Source organism: Tauraco erythrolophus, chromosome 9 (assembly GCF_009769465.1).
Source record: "Tauraco erythrolophus isolate bTauEry1 chromosome 9, bTauEry1.pri, whole genome shotgun sequence".
Taxonomy (NCBI): Eukaryota; Metazoa; Chordata; class Aves; order Musophagiformes; family Musophagidae; genus Tauraco; species Tauraco erythrolophus.
In genome coordinates this window covers 10,830,956-10,856,248 of record NC_141473.1, presented here as the reverse complement: position 1 = coordinate 10,856,248, position 25,293 = coordinate 10,830,956, and the positions used below count along the sequence as shown (strand labels likewise).

The window sequence follows — 25,293 nt, the reverse complement described above, 5'->3', positions numbered from 1 at the left end:
AGTTTTTAATCCTATTTCTCAAGGAATGACTGGTACAACATCAGAATTAATACTTAAATTATAACATAAGTGTAGTCTGAGTGGAAAAATAATGGTTCATTTAGGACAGCTTGCAGTAATGTGGGCAGTAACAGGAAATGGATTATAGTCTCCAATCCATATAATTCTGGAATGTAGTTTATCTCTTGTGCTCTTCATTTCTTGATCTCTGTGATTTCTTTTCCATTGGACTTAGATTCTTCTTGGCTGTTGTATAAATTGGTTATAAATACTACATTTTTCAAGTAAAGGATGTAAACTAACAACATTCCCTTGTATAGGGGCTTCTGCTACAGTTACCAGTCTGTTTTTTGTTACTAGGATTTGCACTGAATAGATTTACATAGAGACAAAACTGTTTCCTTTAAAATCCTGAAAAAGTTCAAAGGGATTGCAAAGTGTAGGAAAATGCTGTGTTAATTGGCAGCAGCTTAATTCCTCCAGGGTAGGGAGAAAGAGATAACTGTTGGCAATATTTTCCATTCACTGGAGAACTGTGAATTTTCTCTGGTTGCTGGCAGCAATTTATTCCTTCAGGGGAGAGGAGTCAATATTTATACCTGCAGCCAGGAAATCCAGCTGACTGTCGCTCCTCTGTGCTTCTGCCAAGTTGAGAAGTCACACAAAAATGTTTTAGTTAGAAGATGGTTGCAATTTTGTAAAGTTTGGGGAATGTTAGGATAAAAAGACTTGCATCAAAATTTCGAGACAATCTCATGCCGTTCTGCTGTAGGGAGTGCAGATGGCCTTACTGGCTAAACAGCAGCTTCCAATAGAGAGCAATTTCTGGACAGGTAGTGAATGCTGGTTATCTTCTCAGATGTGGGAGAATTCTCTTTCAGCATGTATTTATTGCTGGCCTGTTTCTCTATGTAGGCAAAAGGGAGGAGGAGTTGGTTCTTCTGTATTCCCAGACAATAGGGAACAGGAGAGTTCAGAACTGGATACTCTTTATGGAAGAAGAGAAATGAGTGTGTGTGGAAAAAATGCATCAGAGCACTAGGAGTTACGTGATCAAAAGAATGTAAGTTTGTGCTCAGAGCAAAGGAGCAAAAGCAACATGAGAAAGAGGAAGGAACAGATTGTGATAATGGGGAAAAAGCAACAGCCCCAAACCCAAGGATAGCATTAAGTAGATTAAGGAAAGAAAGTGGAGTGAAGGATGGAGCAAAGTACTGAAAGAAAAAAACAGCTGTGCTTGGAAAAATCTCAGTTATATAGAAAATAGTGTTGTTACAACTAAATTCCCTATATAATTCCGGTTTCTAAGTACCAACATTTTTGTAAGTTTGTATGTGAGGGTTTGAGAATCTATTTGGATTATTCTCCAGCCAATAGAAACTTATTGGAAACTGTATAACAAAATGATTCCGTTGTGAGTTCACAGAGGGAAGAGGAGGAAGGAAAGGAAATGTTATTTTTACTCTATAAGCTGCAGGGTTGCTGAAGGTAGGAAGTTGAGAGTATTTACTGAAATAAAAGTGCTTTTGAATGTTCTTCGTGAATATTGTCCTGAATGAGTTGTGACCTGTTTGACTGTAAGCAAAGCATATAGAGTTTATGTAAGAGCTTTAGCAGATCTTTAGGGAAAGCAGATCTAAGTACTTTTAAAATGAAATCACTTTTATAGATGAAGGGAAGTTCTTAGCTGGGAATGATACTGGCAGTTTTGGGTTAGGATCAGCTTACAGATTTGCTGCTCAAAGTTCTCATCTCTTCCAAAAGGCACACAGTAGTGAACTTGCAAAGTTAAGTGTTATTCTTTATAAACAGAGTTGGAATCTCAGCTGGATCCCAATGTATTTGGTTTAGCCTTTCTTCTTGTGTGAAGCATCATGTGCATTGAGCAGAGGACATTTCTCAGTCATCTTGAAGTGTGTGTTTCATTTTAAAGAAATAATCTCTGTGAAATGAATTGCAAAAAAGATATACCTCAATATATAGCCTTTTTCAATAAGTTCTATATTTCAAACATGAAATGAATGCAGAACTGGGACTGCTAGTTTTCTTTTATATTTATCATAATGAACATGAGTTTTGATCTTGCGGTTCTTTGCATGCCTTATAGCATCTTGAAATTTTGCCCTCACCCAAGCAGTTATAGAAAACAGCAGCACAGCAACATGTTTAAAGTTAGGAGAAGGAAACGTGAAGTACGTGGACTGCCCACAAGGATGGACAACATTAGGGTTTGTGACGTGTAATGTCTAATTAGTGAGTTTATTTGATCTTGGGCTATGTGTATAAAAATGACAAAACACTGGACCATCACTTTGATATTATGTACTACATACTGTGGTATCTTAATGAATATTCAGTGTTTTTCTTAACTATGCACTTTACTATGCCAGAAGTATATACTGAAAAATACAGATTAGAGCTTAGTTGAGCTGTACTTTGAAAAGTTACTCCAAACGTGGCTTCTTCGTCTCTAACTTTCTAATCAAATAGGAACAAATTGTAAACAGGAGTTTTATTTCCCATCATTGATAAGCCTTGTTATCTTGAGTCATGCTTGCTGTTAGTTATTGGTGCCCTGCAGTCCAGAGGCACATATGGAGGCAATGACATCCACCCCATGCACTGTGTTGCACACAGGTAGTTGGTAGCCCACTAATTGCATTAAATCATATCTGAGGAGAAAAAGCCACCTTGCTCCCTCTTGGCCCTCCCTCTTGGAAAGGAACAGTGGGAAGGAAAAAAGGAATAGCTCAATTTTGTCATTAAAAGTGCTCAGGTAGCGTAGCCCTGTGAATACGGATGGGGAAAATTAACAAAGCACGAGTTGCACCTTAACTTAAGGCAGCGGCGGTTTCTGATGCTTGCCTCGGTGCTGTGCAGTCTTCCATGGGGAGCGGATGCCTGGGGAGAAATATAAGAATAGGGCAAGCATAAAGTGATACTTCTTTGCAAAATGGTTTATACGCCTCAAAAGACCAAGTTTCAGGCTTGTTTGCTGTGTATGTGTAAGCGTATCAAAACAGAATAAAACTGTTTGTTAAAACTTATGCTGCCTTTTTTAACTTGCAGAGTTAAATCATGGCTTTACTATCTGATTTTCAATAGTATCGGGTTTTTGTAGCGAGGTTTCTTTCCTGTCAGGTCACAAAGCTTAGTGCCAAACCTGCGGTGGCTTTGGGGCTCCTGCACCGACCGGGTTTGCTGGGTTGCAGAGTCTGTGCTGATGGCTCTATCTTGTGGCCCCAAGTGGAGTTGCAGACCACGTACTTGTGCTTTCTGCGTTGATTAAGGTCTTGGGACCACCTACGGAAGAGTTCCTGAAATTTAAAACAATCTTCCTATAAACAGGTCTTTTTCTTGCACCTACCAATGCACCTTTATGTGGTTTAAGCTTGTAAATATTTTGGTTTTGACTGTTGCAAATGTGGAATGTCCATGGTGACTGCCTGCACGAAGTGAGTTCTGAATGCAAAGAAAACCTTATGTTTTACTGTAGGCTTGTAAGTACATGGACTATAGGTAGTGTTTATTTTTTCAAATAAAATATTTTTTGTTAATTGTTACCTGAAAATAGCCAGTGATCTTTAAACAGTGGACATATGCAGTGGTAAAAGGCTTTCCAGATTTTATAAACATACTTTTACCTGAATCTATCCCAATTCATGTGAAACTGTAACTATATAAACTTAGCAAATGTGTGGTTATCTGCTAGCATTTGTATTCACCCCAAAAGTTCCATGTACTGGCTTAATGTTGGGGCACCATAAAAAAGGGGGGAAAAAAAAGGTAGGCACATTCCTGAAAATCTTACAGGTGTTACAGGTGAAGCATGAAGCATTTAAATAGATGGGAAAACATAAAAATCTAGTGAGATCTTATTACACAGTAGTATTCCTATTACAAAAATGAGTACTACACAATCAGTGTTGAAAGTGGGATGGGTTTATTCAACAAGAAAAATAGCCATCAAATGAAGGAGGCAGCATAGGAACTGTCCCTGTTCTGTCATGGCAGCACAGAGGCACATTTTACAGCATTTGTTATCATTCCAAGAGACTGTAGTCATTCCTTTTAAAGACTCAGAATTGATACTGATTTTGGTTATTCTGACCTTCAACTTGAAACAAAAAAAAAAAAGGAGGGAGAGAAGTCATAGATATATAGGCAGATACATCGTACAATACTTGACTAAACATTTAAACATTTTTGGCATTTAACAATAGCTTCAGTTCAGTCAGTAGTGGAGATATACATTCACATTTCATACTTCCTACGGGTTCTGTTTAAGATCATTGTTAAAATGGCAACTGCTGTTAAGCTTTAAAAACATTTAAGGAGACAAGCAATGGAATTTCATTTGATAAAGTTAGCTCTTTTGTGTGACTCTGGAGTACCACCTGTGTCCAAAAGCTCACCTGAGCAACTGCTACAGCTGTGTCTGTTATATCCTGGCTGCTTTTTGCAAATATTGCTACCCTTATTTCAGGTTCAGTCACCTACCTGGACAAATACTCATATGGCTATAAGCTTAATGAACGACAGTTGTCAAATGGCAAGTTAGTGGCCTATATCTTTATGGCCAGAGTCTTCCCTAGCTTTCCAGTTTGAGCTTGAACTTTAGAGACTCAACTGTAGCTGCTGGATTATTTTGAATTATAAAGCAAAGCATTATTGCTTTATAGTTAGAAAATCATGAACTGTATGTGGGACAGATGTGTCTGTCTTCATAGTTGTGTCCCAGCGACATTATTGAAAACAGAGAGCTCGCCATGTGTACGCATGGTGTGTGCGAGTGCACCCTGCACGGGCAGGCACGCACGCCTGTAGTGAAATCCTCATCTTCTTGACAAATTTGAAACTTTTGAAATCAGATTAATTTTCACTATGTGAGTAGTGCTGCTCTTTTGAACAGGAGGATTTGTTTTAGTGCTCGTGGGATTGCACTGATTAAGTTTCGGAAGAAAGAATTTGAAATATCTGACCATGTACTTTGTCGATCTAATTTTGAGAACGCATTTTGTGAACAAAAGTTCCTTCTCTGTGCCATTTTTACAAATACTGTCAGCTTCTTGAGATAAGTAGTCGGTCCTCTACACTGTGACTCAAACTGCTCTGTACAGAAGCACTGTTTTTTTTCCTCTGTTCCTTTTCTAATAACTTCTGATATGATATTTGTCTGCTTGGCTGCTGCTGAACATTAGACCAACTTCTTTTATGTAGAGGAAAATTCTGCATTGTCTTCAGTTTGTTTTCACTTGTGTCCTCACCTTGGCAGGTTTGCGGTAGGAGAAAGTGGAGGCGTTTGATGTTTTGCAATTACTTTATTTATAATACTTCTATTTTAAATGGGGAAAAAGTGATACAGGAAAGAATGTTCTCTTTTTTTTTTTTTTGTAACATTCAAAACCTAAACTGAATTTTTGATGAAAGATTAAGAGGTGGTATAACTTAGATCCCCTATAGAAAACTTACCCTAATTCACTTACATCTCAAGAATTTTTTTATAGTTTTGTGTGGAAGTAAGGACAAGGAGTGAAATCTATTTCACCATGGAATTTACTAGTGGTGGCATACTTTTCCTTAGAGGAAGGTGTGAAAGCTGGGAGTTAACATGCTTAATTTGTAATTAACCTAAAGAGTTAAGATCATTTTAACTGAGATTCCTGAGAGACTAGACCAGTGAAGCACACCTTACCTCCTGGGTTTTATAATTCTGTAGGTATTGCTTACAAAGAGTCCTGCCATGTTTGACGAGTAAGATGCATCTTGTAACACAGTGTGTGAGGAGATAACATGCTGGGTAAGGGAACCAAGCAGAAATTTTTAATTCCTTAACTAGATTCTTCTCTCAACCAACTTTACCTTGATGGTCATATGAAATTCTGTGTGTCTCTCTCCAGAGATACTGCTCATCTGTTAACACGTAGGGATAAGACTGGTGAGTTTTGTGGCCCATTGGTTGATCCTTCAGCACGTCAGTGACTGTGGAGGTGATGCACATGATTTTAAGAAAAAACAGTTTGTGGAGTACTAGACTTGGCTGAGTGATTACAAAGAAAGGTGCTTTCAGGAAGTGATTTGGTGAGTCTGATAATTCTTGTGTCTGGCTGGGGGCTATGAACGAAAGGCATATTGACTCATACAGTGCACTGTAAGCATTTGTACCTCTTCTTTCCTTTCTCCCTTCACAAACAAAATGTTTCTGTATTAAATGAAGCTAAAAGGTGGTCTGTGCGCGAAAAAAAATCCTTCTGTAAAATATGTTTTGAGGCATGTAATAGAAAATCATCATGACATCAGCTCTACCTTTTCCACTGAATATGCCTTCTCACCTGATAGTCTTGAGACATGTCTGGATGCCAGCCCTCATCAGCCTTCCCCAGGTAGAGAACTATCATTTCTCCATTTTCGATGTAATTTGGTTTTGCTTCTCAAAGTAGTGGAATTAAATCTGTTTGCTCCCTAGCAGATAGTGAAAGAAGCAATATCCATGTAAAATTACTTCTAGCCAGCTGGTGAGTGAAGTGACTTCATATACAGAAGGTGAATGCTGTTTTTGGGAGGGCAGAAAGAGGAAGGCTTTATTGTTTCCCACTTTCTCAGTGATTTCTTATTTTAGTCAAGTGATGCTCCCCTACCTGTCACGCAAAGAGAAGCAAGCTGTCATTTTCCTGCTTTTGATAGCAGCAGTAATAAAGGTTCTGCAGTTGGAACATGGGTGTGGGATGCGATGATGAATAAAGCAGAACAGAGCGCATCTCACTCTCCCTTCGTTGTATTGCTCACCTGCACTCATATAAATAGAAGTTTGATTTGCTTTTCTATCATGAGTTAGAAATGTAAAGATTTCAAGGAAAATCAGCAGACAAGCTGAGCAAAAAACATATCCTTTCAACATTCTTGCTTTTCAGACTAGAACTGCACTCTTGAGTTCCTTAACGTGTTATTACTCTTTTTTTTTTTCCAGCTGGAGTGAGGCTAATTTGTGTTTGACTGCAAAATAGGGAGAGATTTGTGCTACTGATAAAGCAAAAAAAATAGGCAGAAGGTAACAGTTGGACATGGGGAGCATTAACTATAAACCTTTTCAGGTTTCTTGATTTGTTTGTTCAGGGAATGGCACTAGATGGCACTGTTTGTTTGCAAAGCAAGTCCTTTTTATTTCTCCCCCCCCCCTCTTTTTTTTCTGTTTCTTTTTTTCTTTTTTTTTTTTTTTTGCTTTGGTAGTAACTGAAATTACTGTTTCATGAATAAAATATTTCTGGTGGGATTTGCATTTCTATATTGGCTGAAGATACTGTGTTGAATGTTTTATTAACCAGCCCAGTGCAACTGTCAGCCTATTAAAGAGATCCAATGGACCCTGTTTAGCTAAATAAACTAAATAAATCCAATTCGTCAAATTGTGTTCCTGGCTGTTTATTTTCCATTCTTTTGATGTACAGTTTATTTTAAGTTAAAGCCACATAGTTTTAAAAATTCATGTGAAAATAGAATTTAGTGTTTGAAACATGAGGAGACTAATTGCCATGGTCAAAAATAGCTTTCCTTTATGGTGAAGTTGCCATCTGGTAAATAGTGGACTTTTTATTGGTGCCTGATTAACTGTCCGATGTGAAAAATTAGTTTGGCAAATGAGTGGTTAATGGCTTTTTTTGCCTGCTTGCTGGGATCTGTTGCTTTCATGAAATGAAACTTGAAATAGCACTGCTGTTAAAAGTAGCGATTTCTACCCAACTTCAAGAGGTTTGTGCTTCATCTTGATATTTTCTCAATCAGAATTCAAGGGGAAATTTTTATATGATCATTACATATTAAACACTTGTTGAAATTCTAATTGCATCATAGGCAAATATTAGAGCATAAAAAAATCTCTTTGCATAACTGAATATATTGTATGTCTGGTTGTCAAACAGCTGTCAAACATTACAAATAATAGCATTCATTATATTCTGCTAGTACAAATAATATTTTAGTTACCTTATTTTTTGCTGAAAACCTTTGCCATAGAATAGCAGGAGACAAGCTACAAATTTATGGTACTGTTATTGGCATAGTAAAAATTCTTCTGTGCCAGTTAAAAATTCCTGTAAATGCAGCTATGTTCTAGATTTGTTAGTAAGCAAAATGAAGAAACAGTGATGGATGTATTCTCTCTTACTTTCCGATGCTTTCCATAGCACTGATTTACTGATGTTACATGTTAACTTTTGGGCATTTTACAAGAAATTGAAGTCGCCAAGTATCATGTTTTGCATAGTTTTATTTTTATACTTTCGAGTTTCCCAAAGTGGAATACTGAAATTTAGTGCAATAGAAACACAGGTCAGTTAAGTTTTCTGGCTTTCTCTCAAGAAATCTACTAATGAGTTAAAAAATCTTTGTGAAGGACTAATGTGTTGGTATGAATTTGATAGTGTCAGAGATTCTTGAGAAAAATCATTCAGTCAGTTCATTCTATCTTGTTTCTTACAAATTACAGTTGAATTTAAATGAAATTGTAAATTTTTGTTCCATCCCTCTGCCAAACCCTAATCCAAGAACAAAGTAGATATTTGTGCAGACGTCTTCGGTGTTGGATAGAGTGGTATTTCCTTGTGTCGGTAAACTTTGTGTCAGAAAAATTTGTTCTGAAAAATATTAAATTTCTTTAATATTTACAAGTTGCAAATAGTTAAAAATGCTATTTAGTAACAAAACCACACAATGTTAACCTATTTTCTCTCTGACAAAACCTTCCTGTTTTGTGCTCTAAGCTGGTTCTTTTTATCATATCAGTAGTAAACACAGAAGGAAATTTATGGTTCTTTAAAACTGGCTAGCGCAGGTAAAAGGAGATGGACTTTTACAACAGTGGAGATGTGGTCTTGTTTCTGGCTTAAGACTTAGTGAGGAAGGAATATAAAGCAAAAAAATGTAGCTGAAAGTGTAATAGAATGATTCCCCTCCCCCCCCATCTCCTTGCAATGTTCTTTACTATGTGAATCATATGGAAAAAGTGTGAATATCTCTGTCTTTTATTTGATAACTTTTTATTTGTATTCTGCAATCGTTTGGTAGTCAGTCCCAAGTACAGTCAGCTTCCCTTAAAACTGCTGTGCAAACCACAACAAAAAGTGGTTCTTGACCACAAAGTCTGTTTAAACTCGATGTTCTTATTCAGTTGGCGGGGAAATCCCTGCAAAGGCTAGAGGATCTGTAAGTTGTACATTTGACAATTTAATGCTTGTATACATTTATAATGAGTGGATCAAATACAGCACCTCCCTTACTTTTCATCTGCTTTTTATAAACTGCCTTTAGGGTATCAGTGCTAGGAAAATAAGCCTTTTCCAATATGTAATAAATACTACAGAGGTTTCACTCCTGAAAGAGCTGATCAATGAAAATTAGAGTAGAAATATAAAGAACAGATAGTAAAAGGGAATATAGCAGGTGGCTTCTGGGATCAGCAGTAGAACAGAGTAATTTTTCCTGCTGTAGTAACATTTAACCATTTCTGAAGAGTTTAATGAAAAATGTTTTTTGCCAACTAAATATTTGGTGCCTGGTGTGTAAAGGAAAAGAAATTGGAGAGTGTGTGTGTGGGCTCTGCATATTTCCCATTGAGTGGCATTTGTGCTTACTTTCTGAATCCCCACAACTTTCCAACGTGTCCTTATTTTATTATTTTTTTTGTTTGTTTTCAGAGAAGACTAGAATGAATAAGGGTAGTGTTTGCCAACTTACCCTCCTGGTCGGCGTAGAAACATGTTAGGTAGGCTTTTGGAAAACACTGAATTCCAATTGCAGACTTTGTACCTGTTCACTAGAGACTCAATGTGAGTTCTCTCAAGTCAAAGAAAAGGCTTGTATTGTGTTTGGTGGGTCTTGGGTTGGACCTTTGTTAGAAAATCCTCCTGCATTACAAAGATAGCACCTTCTTTTCCACCAATTCATGAGTAGAAGACTTTGAGCCAGTATTAAATCAAACTGTAACCTTTGCTAGAGTGTATCAGCAACCAGAAAAAAAAAAAAGTGGTATTTAATATTTGATTTAAGAGAGAATAACGGTGTCATTATCAAAGAAAATTCTCTTATTTCAGAATTTGAAAAGTAACTTTCCATAATGATGATTGGTGTTTTGGGAGATGTAACTGCAAATATTTTGACACAGGGATCCTTGTTTGTAGAGTGCCTAGCACAAAAGAGTTTCTCACCCATGAGTAGGGCTCTTTGGCACTGTGATAGGGAGTATAAACTAAATAGAACTGTGCAAAAAACTGAGTTAAGTTGATGTGTTTCTTGTGATTATTTTTGTTTTATTTGTTTAAGAAATGTAGGTTAGTTTCAATATTATGGGTTGTTCCATTAGCAGCTATCTTTGAAACTACAGGTTTTCATTTTTCATAATTTCTAGCATCCTGAAAAAATTACTGAGAAGTATTTATCCAGGATTAATGTGGTTGGGAGTAAAACTAGTAATGTGAAGACAAGGTCTTAACTATAGTTTTAGGATTTTTTTTTTAATTTTAAAAATGTTTGATTTGTAATGACTACATTTTTGTATTGTTTTGTAATTCAGTGTTATTAATACCCATAAGTGACTGTGACCTAGTCTTTCTGCCAAGTTTTTTGGAGAAATCGGATTCTGTGGTGCAATTGTGTAAGCTTCCCACAAAGTTAGTTCAGTCAACTAAATCAAGGTGAAAAGTTACAGAAAGGTCAGGATTAAGTTAGGGGTTGCTAATCTGAATCGCCTTTGTAAGCTGTTAGGGCTCCTTTTCTCTTTCCCTCACCTCCTGTTAGATCTTTATTTCAGTTGAAGGCACCTGAGCTGCATCTTTCTTCTGGCCCATATTTGGAGTCAGTTTCAAACACGTTAAGGTCCCTTTTTTCCATTCATGAGCTACACATTCGACATTCAGCACTTGTGCCCTGTAGAGATCGTGGTTTAAAATGCATGAATTTTAGAATGAGCATAAGGAAAATTGGCTCCTCTCCCTCCCAATTTTCAGTTTTCTTTTTCGGCTTCTCTTTCTAGGACAAACTTCGAAAGTTTTCACTTTTAATTTGTACCTAAAAAGTACTCTGTTGATAAGGTAATCTGCTGAGTTCCTTTCTCTGATAATCTAGGACCAGTTTGCAAGCCATTTGTACGTTTTAAAAAATATCTTAGCTGAAGACTTTTCTCCCACCTGGGGCTTCACTTACAGTGGTGGTGTTTGGTTTGGCAGTACTGTGACTTTTAAGTGAATCTGCCAGTTTTCCTCACTTACTGCACGTGAGTCTGAATAGAATTGCTTTTTGAGGAAAATGAACCGGGAGCTCCATTTCAGGTGTGCACCAAACACAGAAATAAGGGTCTGAACCAAAGACAGCTTTGACCCATGTTGAAGTGAGGATGTTTGGTCTAAGAACTGGGCTAGATCGATTCTGCGATAAAACCTGAAATCATGTACACTGCAGAACAATGGTGGGAAAACTCCAAGATGCTACCTGTTCTGATGTAGTTAAACGTATCCTTTTGGAGCAAGACTGTCTTTTGAGGTCCTCTGTTGCTTTGTGGTAGGTTTGGGCCCTTTGGAAATTTCCATTCCCCTTCTCATACCGTATTTCAAACAGGAAACCAGGGTGGGTGCTTCTATAGCCTGAAATCTGATTACTAGTGAGTTTGGACTAGTTTTATTTTTTGAATTTGTCTTTTCAATTAGTTTGATTAGTATATAAAGATCACTTACGACAGATCATGTGTCAATTCTTTCACCTACTTGTCATTTGAACAGAAAAACAAAGCCTATGGTTTTCCATCATATTCAATGCACTTTCAAGGTCTTCAGCACTAAATTTCTGATATCCACTAAATTTCTGATATCTGATTAGTGGGTAATACTTAGAATATTTCTTATCTAAGTCCCCAACTATATTCCCTGTGTTTGTGATTTTGGTAAAGAAGTGACATGAATTAGCAAAATTCCGGTTATTTAAGCAACAGGAAATCCAAATCAAGTCTTGGAGCATGTTCAGCATGTCTGGTGTATTCTAAGGAATCACTATCCTTATTCCTGCCATGTGAGTTTTACAGAATAGTTAAGAGGCTGTGGCATGCAATACTTCTTGTTGTCCATGGTATCGAATCCTAGTAATCAGCTTGGTTGTATAATAATAAAATTCTCCATGTCTTATGCTAAGGTGTAGAGTGGGACTTGTTGAAGAAATGAAAAGCCTCTTCCAGCAAGGAGAGATAGTGTCAATGAACAGTCCATTCTCTCTTTCCCTCCTGCCTTTAAACTGTGCTGTGCTACTGCTCCTAATTTGGCCTGGATTTGTCTTGGAATGGAGTGTTTGAACTAATCTGTAAAATGGAGTTTATCCTTGTATTCAGATAAGATTGGTGTGGGTTTTTTTGGTTGTTGTGGTGGTGTTTTTTTTTTTTCCATATAGAGCAACCTTTTGCAATCTGACTGGAAAGACTCGATTAGGTGTTTGGCTGTGTAGTGGCAGGGAGGATAAAATTCTTGAAATGAGGCTGTGGTGCCCTCTGTTACATTTTTTGGGAAGTATCTAGAAAGAAGTAAGAATAAGTTGTCCTCCTGACATCATAAACAAAGAAGGTGCACCTGTGATAGTAGCATTCCTCTTGAGGGAATTGAATCAACCATCTACTCTAGAAAGTGGAAACAAAGGTATTGCTTTGCTCAACTTCAGAGTTGTATTCGAAGTTTCTTGTGCCTTATATTTTAAATTTTATATAGGCTTAATATATTTTAGATGAGAAGAAGAAATCTTTAGTGTGTGTTTAAATACAGATGAATAAGTTTCTATGTTTGTGTGGGTTTTTTTAACAGTAAACAAAGCCCTTTCCACTGCCCAGTACAGTCCAAATGGATTCAGATTCTCCAAGAATTATAGTTTGTCTGTAAACTTCACTGTTGGACACATCATTTCAAAAATAGCCATATTAAGAAAAATGTGTGATGCAGTTATTGACAGAAAAAAAGCCAATAAATCCAATCTGATTCAGGAAGCTGAGAAATATTTTAATAACTTTTTGACATTTTCCTGTAGTCCTTATTTACCTTATCAATAGTTATGGTGACATATGATTGTCAACTTTTTATATTAAACCAAACTAATAAATTAAACATGTTGTGTTTATACCTGATGAAAGCTGACGTTTTGGAAAGGTGTTAAAATATACTGACAGGTCTTGTTCATAAACTCCTTTGGTATAAATATGTAGATGACATCTTTAGATATTGTTTGTACATAGGCTGATAGGCAGGAAACGTTGACAACGTAACAAATGCAAATGTCAACCCCACAATTTAACCTTTCTGTGTAGGAAAAGATGTTAGTTTTAAGTTACATGTATCTTTTAACTTTATTTTCAAAGTTTTTTTTGAGCCTGTTATCATTGCCGTTTCATGTGCCAGTGAAAGTAACGCTGCAATAAGAAAGATTTGCACTTAAGAGCTTTTCTCTGTGGTGTTCCTACTTAAATGACTACAGCTGAGAGGGTGTTTTTTCTCCTAATTCTGTTTATTTTTCATGTTCACCTCTTACCTTCTCAATCTCTCTGCAATATCACCAGTTCATTCCTGACTTGCCAATGATTCAGAGCTTGTAAGTGTGACTGAAGGGCAGCAAACCAGTAAAACTATTTAAAAAATTTTAGAGCAGTTTATTGTAACAACAGACATATGGCCTCGGCTTTAACCTGGATCAGGGTTGCTTCGTAGGCAGAATATTTCTGACTTGACCCTGGTCTCCTCCGTGGTGACGTAAATCCACTGTGTGTTATCTGCTTGACTTTTTCTGCATCCTCTGCAAGCTGCGGTTAATATCAGATGTTGCAAAAGTTATGCCTCGTTTCGGGTGATCAGGGCTCTGAGGGCACCAATAGCCCTTAGCAGCTCTGAGCAGCCTCCTCCACCTGCCTGTGGACCAGAGCCCCATTTCAGGGTGGTTGGTCCCTGCTCCAGGGATGCCGTTGGCTGCTGCTTTCCAGCTCCCCGTGAGCCTGCCTGGCCATAGTCCTTGTTGAGCTGGACCCTGATAAAATGCTGCCTGAACTTGCTGATGCTGGGAGCTGTGCAGCTCTGCCAGATGTCCCAAGGGACCTCTAAGTTCCCTCTCCTAGTTTTTTCTGACTTTTAAAACTACTTGATCCCAACTGCACAAGTAATGCTTTTCTGTCACACGCCTGTGGACATCTGCCTGTGTTCCGCTGTCTGGGCGAGTAGTGCGGGGTCTTTTGTGTACCCGTGTGGAGGGCTGCTGGGGGGACTGATTGCATAGTGCCAGCTCAGGGCATGCATTGAAATATCAAGTGGCTTGCACTCCTTTCCAAATGGGAATGCCCATTTTGATCCTGGTAGCTGCAGTTCCTACTGCATCCTGTAGCCTGTCTGAATGATGTCTCTCAGTTTCCTATTTTGGTGGTGTGAGGGGCTTTAAGAAGAAAAATTTGCTGCTCTTTCACACTGTCCTCTTTCTGTCATCCAGGCTTTTCACTCTGTCTTTTGGTGACGAATTTCATAACTAAGATGAAATTTTCCATTATGCTCTTGCTGCTGCTTCATGCAGGCCTTCCTTTATCACAATTGAAAGTGCACTGGTAGATTGGAAATGTGTTGGTGGATATTTCATGATGTTTCCACACAACTCTCAGGATGAGGGAGTGGTTTGGATATTGAGTCTATAATAGCTAAAGATGTATCTGTCAATCTCATTAAAGAGAATCCACCCATTTCTTACACCTTGTCGAATGTGCTTGCACTCTGCATGTTGGATAGAGAGGTGAAGAAGAAGTTGGTGTTAATTGGTTTGTGATGCTGGACTGTTGGAGTTAAAGCTGTTGCTGTGGTGGCAGGAATTACAATTTGCTAAATTTTAGTAATGACAGAGGAAGTTACTACTGGTTTTGTTGTTTTTCCCTTGTTGTAAATGAGTTAAAGGAGGTCCACAGTCACAACTGGACCTCTGTTATAAGTAAAAGCAAAAAGGTACCAACGGTTTTGGTGTTCTCCAAGTGCCTACAGAGGTAGTTAATGAAAGTAATGGGAGGTTGGTGCAGGCATATAAAATTTAATAGTTTATGAAGGCTTCAGATGTATTAAAAATAACTCTCTTCCAGAATAATTAACTACTTTAACTTGGTATTGAATCAATCAGCCAATTAGCACAGTCCTGTTTTGTATTGTGAAAACTTTGGTAGCACTTTAATGAACACCAACCTTTTGAGCAGAGGTATTTCTGCAGTTAGGCTGACTTATATATTATGTATTATTTAAAGGTAGCTCTCGAGCATTTTTCAGCTGTATATTGTTTTCTTTTTGTTAGTTAGATGGACAGATTTGGCATGTACATCTGTGATACTGCATAATTGACAGAAAACCCTCTGGTATTTGACTGTCCAAAGAACATGAAAGGTATACTTTACTTTGCAACAATCATATTCTGTCAGACGGTTGCATTGACTTTCTGAAACAGTTGGAGAAAATTGATAAGACTTAATGTAAATGAAACTGTTACATTTGATACTTACCTCATGTTACCTCCCTGTGATACCAAGCAGTTCCAAATTGTGCAGTTAAGCGTGTTTTGCATGGTTCTTATTCCAAATCTTTCCCTGGGGAAATCACTGGAAGTTGTGGGACAAAGCTCTTTCATGTGCTCTTTAACCACCATTGACTTGGTTTCCTGAGTTACCTAACTAGGTGGCTTCATTTAATCCACTTCCTTTATACAGGCTATAAATTGCTGCTTTGTATCAGTAGAGTTGACCACTTTTTTTTTTTGGGGGGGGAGTACCTTTCATTTCTAAGTCCTTATTTGGGAACGTAGTTTTGAGATTCCCAATAACTCTGGCAGGACCTGGGCAGCGTAGCTGCAGTGTACTTTTGGAAGTTGCCATTAATTAGCCTTCTGGTTCTTTAGCTTTATTTAGCAGCTTTTCTGCTCAGTGTAATGCCAGCTCTCTTTTTCTTCCCCTAGGTTTTTTTGTTGTTGTGCATTTCCTGCTTAACAGAATGTTTGTTTAAGTAGATATGAGTGCAGTGAATTTCCTGAAAGTTACTCATTGGGGAAATTGAAATGAAATTTTAAAATATCATTAGGAATGCAAACAATAAATTCTTTCGTTTGCTGTAGGCGTCTTTAGGTTGGAATGACTAGAAAAGGTTCTGGTTAATTAGAAGTAATTTGTTAGAAACCTGAATCCTTTTTTTTTTTATTTCCTAGATTAAAACTCAGTTCCCAGCTGGATGCTTATAAGTGCAGGAAATATAATTGTGAGATGATTAATTGCAAAAAGATGGATAATTGGAGTTCATATGATATGTCAAATATGGCTAAACTGAAAGGATTTCTGCATGCTGAAAGAGATCGGCTGAAGTCTAGATTGCAGAATATTGAGCAAGGAGTGTTTTTAGAGATTAATAATCATAGGTTGCTGCAAAAGGACTGGGCAGAGCTTGACTGTGAAGAGCCAACCCCTCCCAGCTCTTTCCCATTACTTCGGGTTTTAATTAGCATGGTTTTGGTTTTGTCCTTCTCCCTTTATTGCTGTTAATGTGAATTGGAGATTAGGGAGCACAGTAAACATCACACATCCAACACCAATGCTCAGAGACAAAGATATCTCCTCCTCTCCACTAGGAAAGGCTCAGCTCAGCCTACCGTAGGATAGCAGCTGAGCAGTCCTGGTGGACTTGGGAATTTGAGTCCCTGGTGTTATTCCCTCCCCAGTGTCTTGCCCCACAATCAGCATGGTTTTTTCTATAGATTTTTCTTCTTAATGTCTGTAAAATTTTCTTTGAGTCCCTTTTTGCATTTTTTTTAACTGTACTGCAATAATAATTTGAAAGGCGATACATACAGTATGAACTGCATCAGTGGCATTTTGTTTTCGTTATCCCTCATAGAGGTTTAGCAGAACAGCGCCCGGTGTTTTAAATTACTTCTGCTTTACTTTAAAATGGGAACTTATGTTTGAATAGCCTATTGTTCTGCTAGCTACTACAATGCACTTCAAACCGCACTGTGTTATTGTATTCCCTGTATTTTGAGATCATATGAAATATTTGTTCTCCCCCACTGCCCCCAACCTGTAAACTTCGTATCTCGATAAGGAGTTTCTAACCCTTGGAAATACTGCTTTACAAATTCAGCTAATGACCCAAATACAGCTTGTTTGTTGTGTATGAGTTGTATTAAAATAACGTACTGTATGTGTATTGTCATTAATGATATGCTCATTTTGATAATGGAGCTGCAGTCTCTTAGTATGTAGTCCTTGGGGAGATGCTGCATTTTTTTAACTAAGTATTGTTCTGGCTCCTTTCCTTGATTGGCCCAGAAATAGCAATCAGCTGGGGAGCAGGATGACATGCCTCTTAGCGATCCCTTTTATCTTTGAGATGAGTATCAACATTGTATGCTTCCTAATGGAAGTGTAATTTAATGAAATCTATTGGGTAAACATACTTCAGATGTTCAAAGGAGGTGACAAAATTTTTGCTGGCAGCCAGGACCTGGCTGGTTTCCAGCTTGCCTTTAGCTGCTATGCATATAGCATTGAGAGAGGCACTTAAAATAGGAACACAAAGTATTGTTTCTATTGTGTTTTGGGTTGTGGATTTTTTTTTCCCTTCTGCTTTATTTTCCTTAATTTTATTTTTGTGGTATTTGTATTAATGCCATCTGACTTCGAGGCTTTCCTTGTAAAATGCTGCATGAGGTCAGGTTTCCCCTCTCCTCCCGAAACATAGATAACAGTGTTAAACTCGGGGGAGATCGTTGGCACAGAACATGCTGCATTTTGGGGAAAGGGCGTGTGTGGGGGCAAGTAATTGAGATTGCTGTTAGTCAGTAGCTCTGTGAAAGAGTGAGTTCCTCTGTAGACTGATAAAATTAAACGTCCTGTTTTAAAGATTGTGGCAGAGCACTTGTGTTTTATCAAGAATAATTGCTGATGCAGAACTGTCCTTTATTAGGTTTTATAACAGATGGCTGGGAGTGGAAGGAAAGCTGCTCAGAATTCCACCTCCTCAGCTAGAAACAAGATTGCTAAAAGGAGACAGTTGTCCCTCTTACTGTTGCTCCCTCCTCATTATAGAGCCCAGTGATGCCACTTTGTGGTTGCAAACTTGGCAGAAAGACTGGAAGATTGTATCAGCTGTGTTGTCCCGTTAAGTGGATGTTTAACTGGACAGCTGATGGATCTTATTGCTCAGATCTTAATGGTTTGGTAAACTGTAGGAAAGTGTTTGAGAGGAAATACATTAGCATTTAGACACCTTTGAATCTAGTCAATGTGTCTTTGAAACATGGGTTTTTCTTCTTTATGTGTGAGGTCTAGGGCTGGTAGTTTTTCTTTAAAGACTTCCACAGTGGGCAGAATTGGGGAACGAAGAACATGCTCAGAAAAAGCAAAGTCTTTGCCCGCCTTTTACTGTTCTTTCAGGTATTAGTGGCTAAATCGGAGCTTTTCATTGTGGCCCACTTTATTTCCTGCCTGATCCCATAGATAAGTCTCATTCCCAAGTTTACATTGTCACTCTCCTATGTATGTATGACATGATATATTTGATCATCATGGTTTTACCGTGGTAACAAGTGAGTTCTCTGGGCTGGAGGAAGTCATGGTCTGCCAACATGGAGCTTCTTCCAAATGTTCCAACTTTGAGTACAAAAAAAAGGCAAGAATTAAACAACTGACTCCCTTTGTAATGTTCTTAAGCTTGTGTTCCATGTGGGGACAGAAACAAAGGACCAAAATGAAGTAAGATGTAAAATGGAGTGAAACATATTGCTTATTTACAAATAATGGAACAAAATGTGAAAGACTGAGGAAGAAAATTCAGGATACGTCAACATACTTGCTATTTCTATAACTGTAGGTTATAACGATGATACAAAATAAATTGTAATTGTATTGAACTGCCTTCGTTCAAAGTGTCTTTGATTCCTCAGCCAAGCTGCATATTACTTTAATGCTTACTATATTTTACAAACTTTCTAATGATGCCTAAAGTTTGTGCAAGACCCAGGTATATACTTCACTATGTGTGTGTGGATGCACGTACAAAGTCGTGCTGTATATGGAATACACTGATGCCAGCTTAGCTTGTGGTAGCTGTGGGATGGTTAAAACTATATATAATTTAAGACTATTTGATATATAACCACATTTTATTTAATTTTATCCTTGCATTGCTCCTGGAGACTGGTGAGGAGAGGCAGGAAATGGACAAAATTAAAGGCAGCAGCAAAGTTTATGACTTTATATGTTATGAACCAAAAATAGTTAAAAAGTTCACCAGGCTTTCAACTCAACAAAATTAATTCAGCAATGGCTCAGATGAAAATATTTTCCAAAATACAAAGTTTGGCAAAATTATGAGACGTCCTGGCTTTACATCTGCTTCTTTGAGACTATCCTTCATGTGAAGTCCTCCTTTAAATTGAAAGGTTTCTTTACACCTTTTGCGGACCAATTAGCGTTGTAAATTGATATCTCAGTGACTGCTTCAATAAAACACCTTGAAGTGGTATCTTAGTATCTTAATATAGTTTTTTTGTTCTGTAATGCTTTCTTTAAGTACAAATCAATGCAGTGGTATAGTATTTGCAGTGGTTGTTTTGTGTGACCTTTGTGGATGTGCATGCAGCTTTTAAAGTCAGGTTTCAGGAAAACCATGCTACAACTTGAGTAGAGAAATACCACATCTACGATGATGTGATTGTACTTACTGTGTCTGTTCCATGGTGAAACTGGGCTTGAAGGAAGCCAAGCATTGGATCTTTTAGTTTGGTCCCTCTTCACCTAATTATCAGTTGAGAGTCCAAGGGAAGGACTAGGTTGGTGAGATAGTATTTAATAGCTTCATATCCCGTCTTTCCGTTTAGGAAAAGGTGCCGACTTAAAGCTTGTTTCATCTTGATATTTTTCTGAATTTCTCTTCCACCAAGGACATAATTAGATGGTAGTCTGCTTTCTCTATCTCTTTTCCTTCATTTTATTCCTCTTGATCTGTTTCTTCCCTTACAGCAGTTCATGCTGCAGCTGCTTCATGCCCCAGTACAGAAGATTAAGCTGCTTCTGAGGCCACCATCAGAAGCTGCTTTCTCACTAGGTCTATAGGAAGATGCAGAAGCATTGCCTCTGACTACTGCCATTGCCATCTTTACCATCTTTTTTCCCCCCATTGTCAAGCCATTGTTTGTAGCTGCTGTAAGCTTTTACCTCTGGAAGCTTAAAAGATATAAGTTGAGATTTTTTTCAGAAAGGACCCTGAAGAAGTCAATGCTCAATCCTCAATGACTTTCAGAACTGAGCAGCTTAGACTTAAAAATTCTAGTCTTATGTCTTTTCAGGTGGGATTTTTGATTCTCATGAGTAACCTGTAAAAGGATGATACGTTGAAACTTGTACCTCATTTCATGGTTCAGGAGGGCTTGTTTTTTTCAGATTATGTAAGTGCTTTTGAAATTTCATCCTTTGACAAGATCTGTCTCAAGAAACCATGTTTCAGTCTTAGCAAGGTAGTGTTTAAACAGCTGTGAATTCAGAAAGAATCACTTGCCAGTGGAGAACTTCATTGACATATTTTCTTTCATGTGAAATTCCAGTATGCTTGAGCAACCAATATATCCAGAGGGCCTTTTGGATTGGTGGGGTTACCAGCAAAAGTAATAAAAATGGAAACTTGTAGCAGAGCTACTTCAGTTGTTGGAGAAAGAGGCAGAAGTTACATCAAAGATTTTGTAGTGTGGGATGTTACAAAGAATGAGGAATGCAAGAAAGTCTGGAATGTTACCTTGAGAAGGTCTTTGGGAAGTGATCATCTTTTTCTGGGGCATGATTCAAGATGACTCTGCAATATGGGAAACTTTGTCCTTACACAACTTTTACTGGAAAAAAAAACCAAAACCAAACCAAACAACCCAAACCTAGCTTTTATTCCATCTTCACTAAAAGGAATGAATTTTCCTATTTTAAAATGACATCAGGTAGATGGATGACAAGATTAAGGTGGAACTGAAATTATAGCCAAGGGAATGATACAATTATAGAATTGTATGTAACATGGAGAATAGCCTTATAGATACTCAAGGTGATCGAATCAGTGAACTGTAGTTCTTGTAAAATTTTCTTTTAAGTATGTATTGGTGAAGTTGAGAGAGATGGGTTATCTTAGAAAAGTCAACACAGTAGTACATCATATTTGAAACCTCTGTCAAACACTTGACATAGTAGTTAGAAGACAGTCGTACATCCCCAGCTACCTTAAAAATGATTGTATTAGGTTGGACCAAAAACCATATAGCTTCATGTTGTTTCTCTGTGAGTGAGTAAGAGGTCACTGGAGAAGAGTGCAAAGGTAGGGCAGATGTCTACCAATGCTATTTCTACACTCTTCCAGCCTTTCTCAATTGTGACTGAGAGATTCCCAAGTCAGAAGTGGTGTCTCCAACCTAGAGCTGTATTACCAGAATAGGAATTAGTTATCAAAGTTGTGGCTCAGAAGTTAAAGATCAGAGTAAGAAAAAAATCAAGAGGAGAACTTCTGCAGAGTATGAGTCAGCTGTGTTTTCCCCAGACTCAGAAAATTATGAGAACAATGAAGCCAAATGCAAATATGTAAAGGGTCCTTTTTTTCTAATTTTTCCATGAGTGTTTTGCTCGGAGTTGGCTAAGTCTCTAATGGTCATTGCTCCAGAGGAGTGAAAGTGTAAGATCTGAACTGAGGACCTGTGGTGGCAGAAAGTGTGAGGGCCGAGTCTGAATGTGGGAGGAGGAGGTGGCTGTGCCATGGGCAGCCTCATACTTTGAACCCATTCCCAGGCTCCCAGTTGGGCTTAGGAAGAAGCAGGGGTGCAGAGGGTGTGGAAACTGACAGTGCAGCAAATACGGCTATATAATTTTGGTTCATATTAAGATTCCTTCACTCTGTTTAATTTGTTTCATCCCGCGTAATATTATTTTATGAGTAGAAAGAGGTGTTTCTTTAGTAGTGCTAGTAGTAAAGCTTCCAGTCTAGAAACCATGTACTGTTTTCTGCATTGCATGGATTTTTAGTTTTTGTGTCTTAAGACTATTATCTACTTAGATTTGAGCAGATGTTTTGATTTATACAGATGAAAATATCTGTGTCCAAAGAGGTAGTTTTAGGAAATACTTCATTATGCTCATAACTTGCGCTTCCCTTTACTCCGCGAGTACGTGGTTTTTCATGCGTATGAGTGCCATTTATTCTCTGTCTGGCTAAACTTTTAATTTGGGACTTTAAAACATCAGGTGTAGGGCTTCCATAAAGATGGTAAGAAGTGCAATTAATCATTTATCTGCTAGGTGTCAGCAAAGGTTCTCTTTAAGATAATTAAAAATTGTATGCGTTTATACACCAGATCTTGAGGCTGTGTGGCTCAAATCTGTTTGGAAACTGAAAAGAAATTTCTAAGGATATATTCAGGGAAATAACTACTACTCAGTTTCTAGAAGATACGGCTGAGCATCATACCCTTCATTTAATTAATTCACTCCATTGCATTTTTCTTGATATGTGCAACTTTGAACCTCTCTTTAATTAATCAAAATTAAAAAGTTTACTGTGTATGGAGAAGATTTCATAGATTTCCATTCAGCAAAGGTTTTTCAAAAAGTTAAGTTACTGTTACATAAGAGAGAAGACACTTTCATAGATTAGGTCAAAAAAAGGTAATAAAGGGTAAGAAGAAATGGTCGGTTTTCACAGTGATGTCCCACAGATTCCTATTTGTCTGGTTCAATGTATTTGTAGGTGGTCTTAATACAAAGAGGAAAGAGTTGACAAAGTTACTGTGATACTGAAATGTGCAAGATAGTAAAAGAGAAAGCTAAATGAAATATTTCAGAATTATCTTAGGATACTGAGTGATTGAGCATTAAACTCATAGAGGAAGCTTATTGTTGATAATTACGAAGTAATGCACCTGGCAGAAAAACAATTCTGACTTTGTATTCCCAATGATGGCGAAGTGGTGTTGTTTGCTAAAAATATAATATAGAGTCCAAACTCAATAGTGGCCAGAAAAGAAAATCAGACTTCAGGAGTTACTAGGAAAAGAGTAAAGATTGAGACAAATCATCCCTTTACCTATGTTTATGACTTTTCAGTGCTTTGTGTGATTATGATTCCTTGTTCCCCAAAAGTGCAGTAGAACTAATACATAGTTCTGCTATTGATAATGAAAACTCTGGAGCAGCTTAGTGTGAGGAACTGCATAATGGACAAGAATTCTTCAACTAGGAAAGAGAGAAGGCATATATGGAAAGATGATTATATAAATCAAGTGGCATATAGAGAAGGTCAGTTTCAAGCAATTATTCACCATTGCTCGTGATATATATCAGGTGGCATCAAATTTGTTTGCTGAATAAGAGATTAAAAAGCAAGAGAGAACTTTTCCACACAAGGTGTTACTAAACTCTGTAAGTCATTGCTACAGAATATTGTGGAAGCCAGAAGATTACTAAGTTTCAAGAAACATTTGCAAGTTCAAGGAAGAAATACCTTTGACCTTCTTAAAACTTGAGAGAGAGAGAGCATCAAAGTTGGAAGAGTCTGTTCTATAGAACACCACAAGGTGAGTGAGCAAAGATCGCACAGGCGTGCCCCTGTGCTGGCTTGGATTTATCCACAGACTGCAATCCCTTAGGGGTGTATCTGCTCCAAGTGGAGCCTTATCTATGAGCCACAGTCTCTTCAGGGTTATACCTGCTGCAGCATAGACATAGACACAACCACAGCCGTAGTCACTCTGAGGTGCACCTGTTCCAGCGTGGCCTTCTCCATGGGCCACAGTTCTTTCAGAAGTAAATCTGGTCCAACATGGCCTTACCCATGGCTGCAGTCCCTCCAGGGAACGACCTGCTCTGTTGTAGGCTTAACCATGGCCACATGCTTTGACATGCTCCAGCATGACCTCATGCACAGCCACTGATGCTTCAAGGTGTGCCTGCTGCCGCATGGTCTTATCCGCAGCCACAGATGCTTCAAACGGTACCTCCTCCAGTGTGGACTTATCCTTTGGCCACGATCCCTTCAGAGGTGTGCCTGCTGTGGCACAGATATAACCACAGCCACAGACACTTTGAGATGTACCTGCTCTGACATGGACTTAACCGCGACCACAGGTGCTTCAGTGTGTCCTGTGCCCACACAGACTCATCCACAGGTCACAGTCCCTTCAGTTTGAGTTCATACTGGAGTTCCAGCCTGTCTACCATCTGCCTGCCCAGGCGCAGCGCGAATGCTGTTATCAGAGTGTTCCCAGGCACAGCTGAGTAAGATGGTAAGCAGTACAGCAAGCAGTGAAAGCAAAAAGCAGCCACTAACGAGCACAAGACTCTAATTTACAGTGAGGCAAGCAAGCCCCATGGCAAGCACAGGAGCTTGCCCATTAATAGCTAAACAGGAGTAACAGCTATAAATTCAATCTAGTACATTCCAATCAAATCTGTCATTATCTCGAACCCTTCGAGCTCCATGTTGAGCACCAAAAAGGACTGTCGTGATTTAACCCCAACCAGCAACTGAGCCCCACGCAGCCGCTCGCTCACTCCCCGCCGGTGGGATCAGGGAGAGAATCAGAAGAGTGAAAATGAGAAAACTTGTGGGTTGAGATAAAAACAGTTTAATAGGTGAAGCAAAAGCTGCACATGCAAGCAAAGCAAAACAAGGAATTCATTCCCTACTTCCCATTGGCAGTCAGGTGTTCAGCCATCTCCAGGAAAGCAGGGCTCCATCACATGTAATGGTTACTTGGGAAGACAAACTCGATCACTCTGAACATCCCCCACTTCCTTCTTTTTCCCCCATGATGTCATGTGGTATGGAATATCCCATTGACCAGTTTTGGTCAGTTGCTGTGGTTATGTTCCCTCTCAGCTTCTTGTGTACCTGCACACTAGTAAAGCATGGGAAATTGAAGAGTCCTTGATTTCCTTAGCAACAACTAAAAACATCAGTATATTATCAACATTCTCCTCATACCAAATCCCATACTAAGTCCAAAACACAGCACTATTCTAGCTCTGAGAAGAAAATTGACTCTGTCCCACTGAAACCAGGGTGAGGCGTCATGCACTTTTACTCCTTCTCTGGGATTCTAATATTGGTTCTTATTGGATACTGCACACTGGACTTGATAGACCTTTGATCTGAATTAGTGTGGCAAGTCAGCTCTGTAAATTGTCTTTTTTCCTGACCGTGGGTGACACAGGAGAGGATGCGGTCACTTTTACAGGATTGTACCCAGCTTAGC

At 38.4% G+C, this 25,293-nt stretch overlaps 1 protein-coding gene across 4 annotated transcripts in view; it reads left to right on the top strand.

The window, feature by feature from the left end:
- The window catches only part of VTI1A (vesicle transport through interaction with t-SNAREs 1A), a 274,883-nt gene that overhangs the window by 13,529 nt on the left and 236,061 nt on the right, over nucleotides 1-25,293 (top strand). The gene's annotated exons all lie outside the window — the stretch shown is intronic.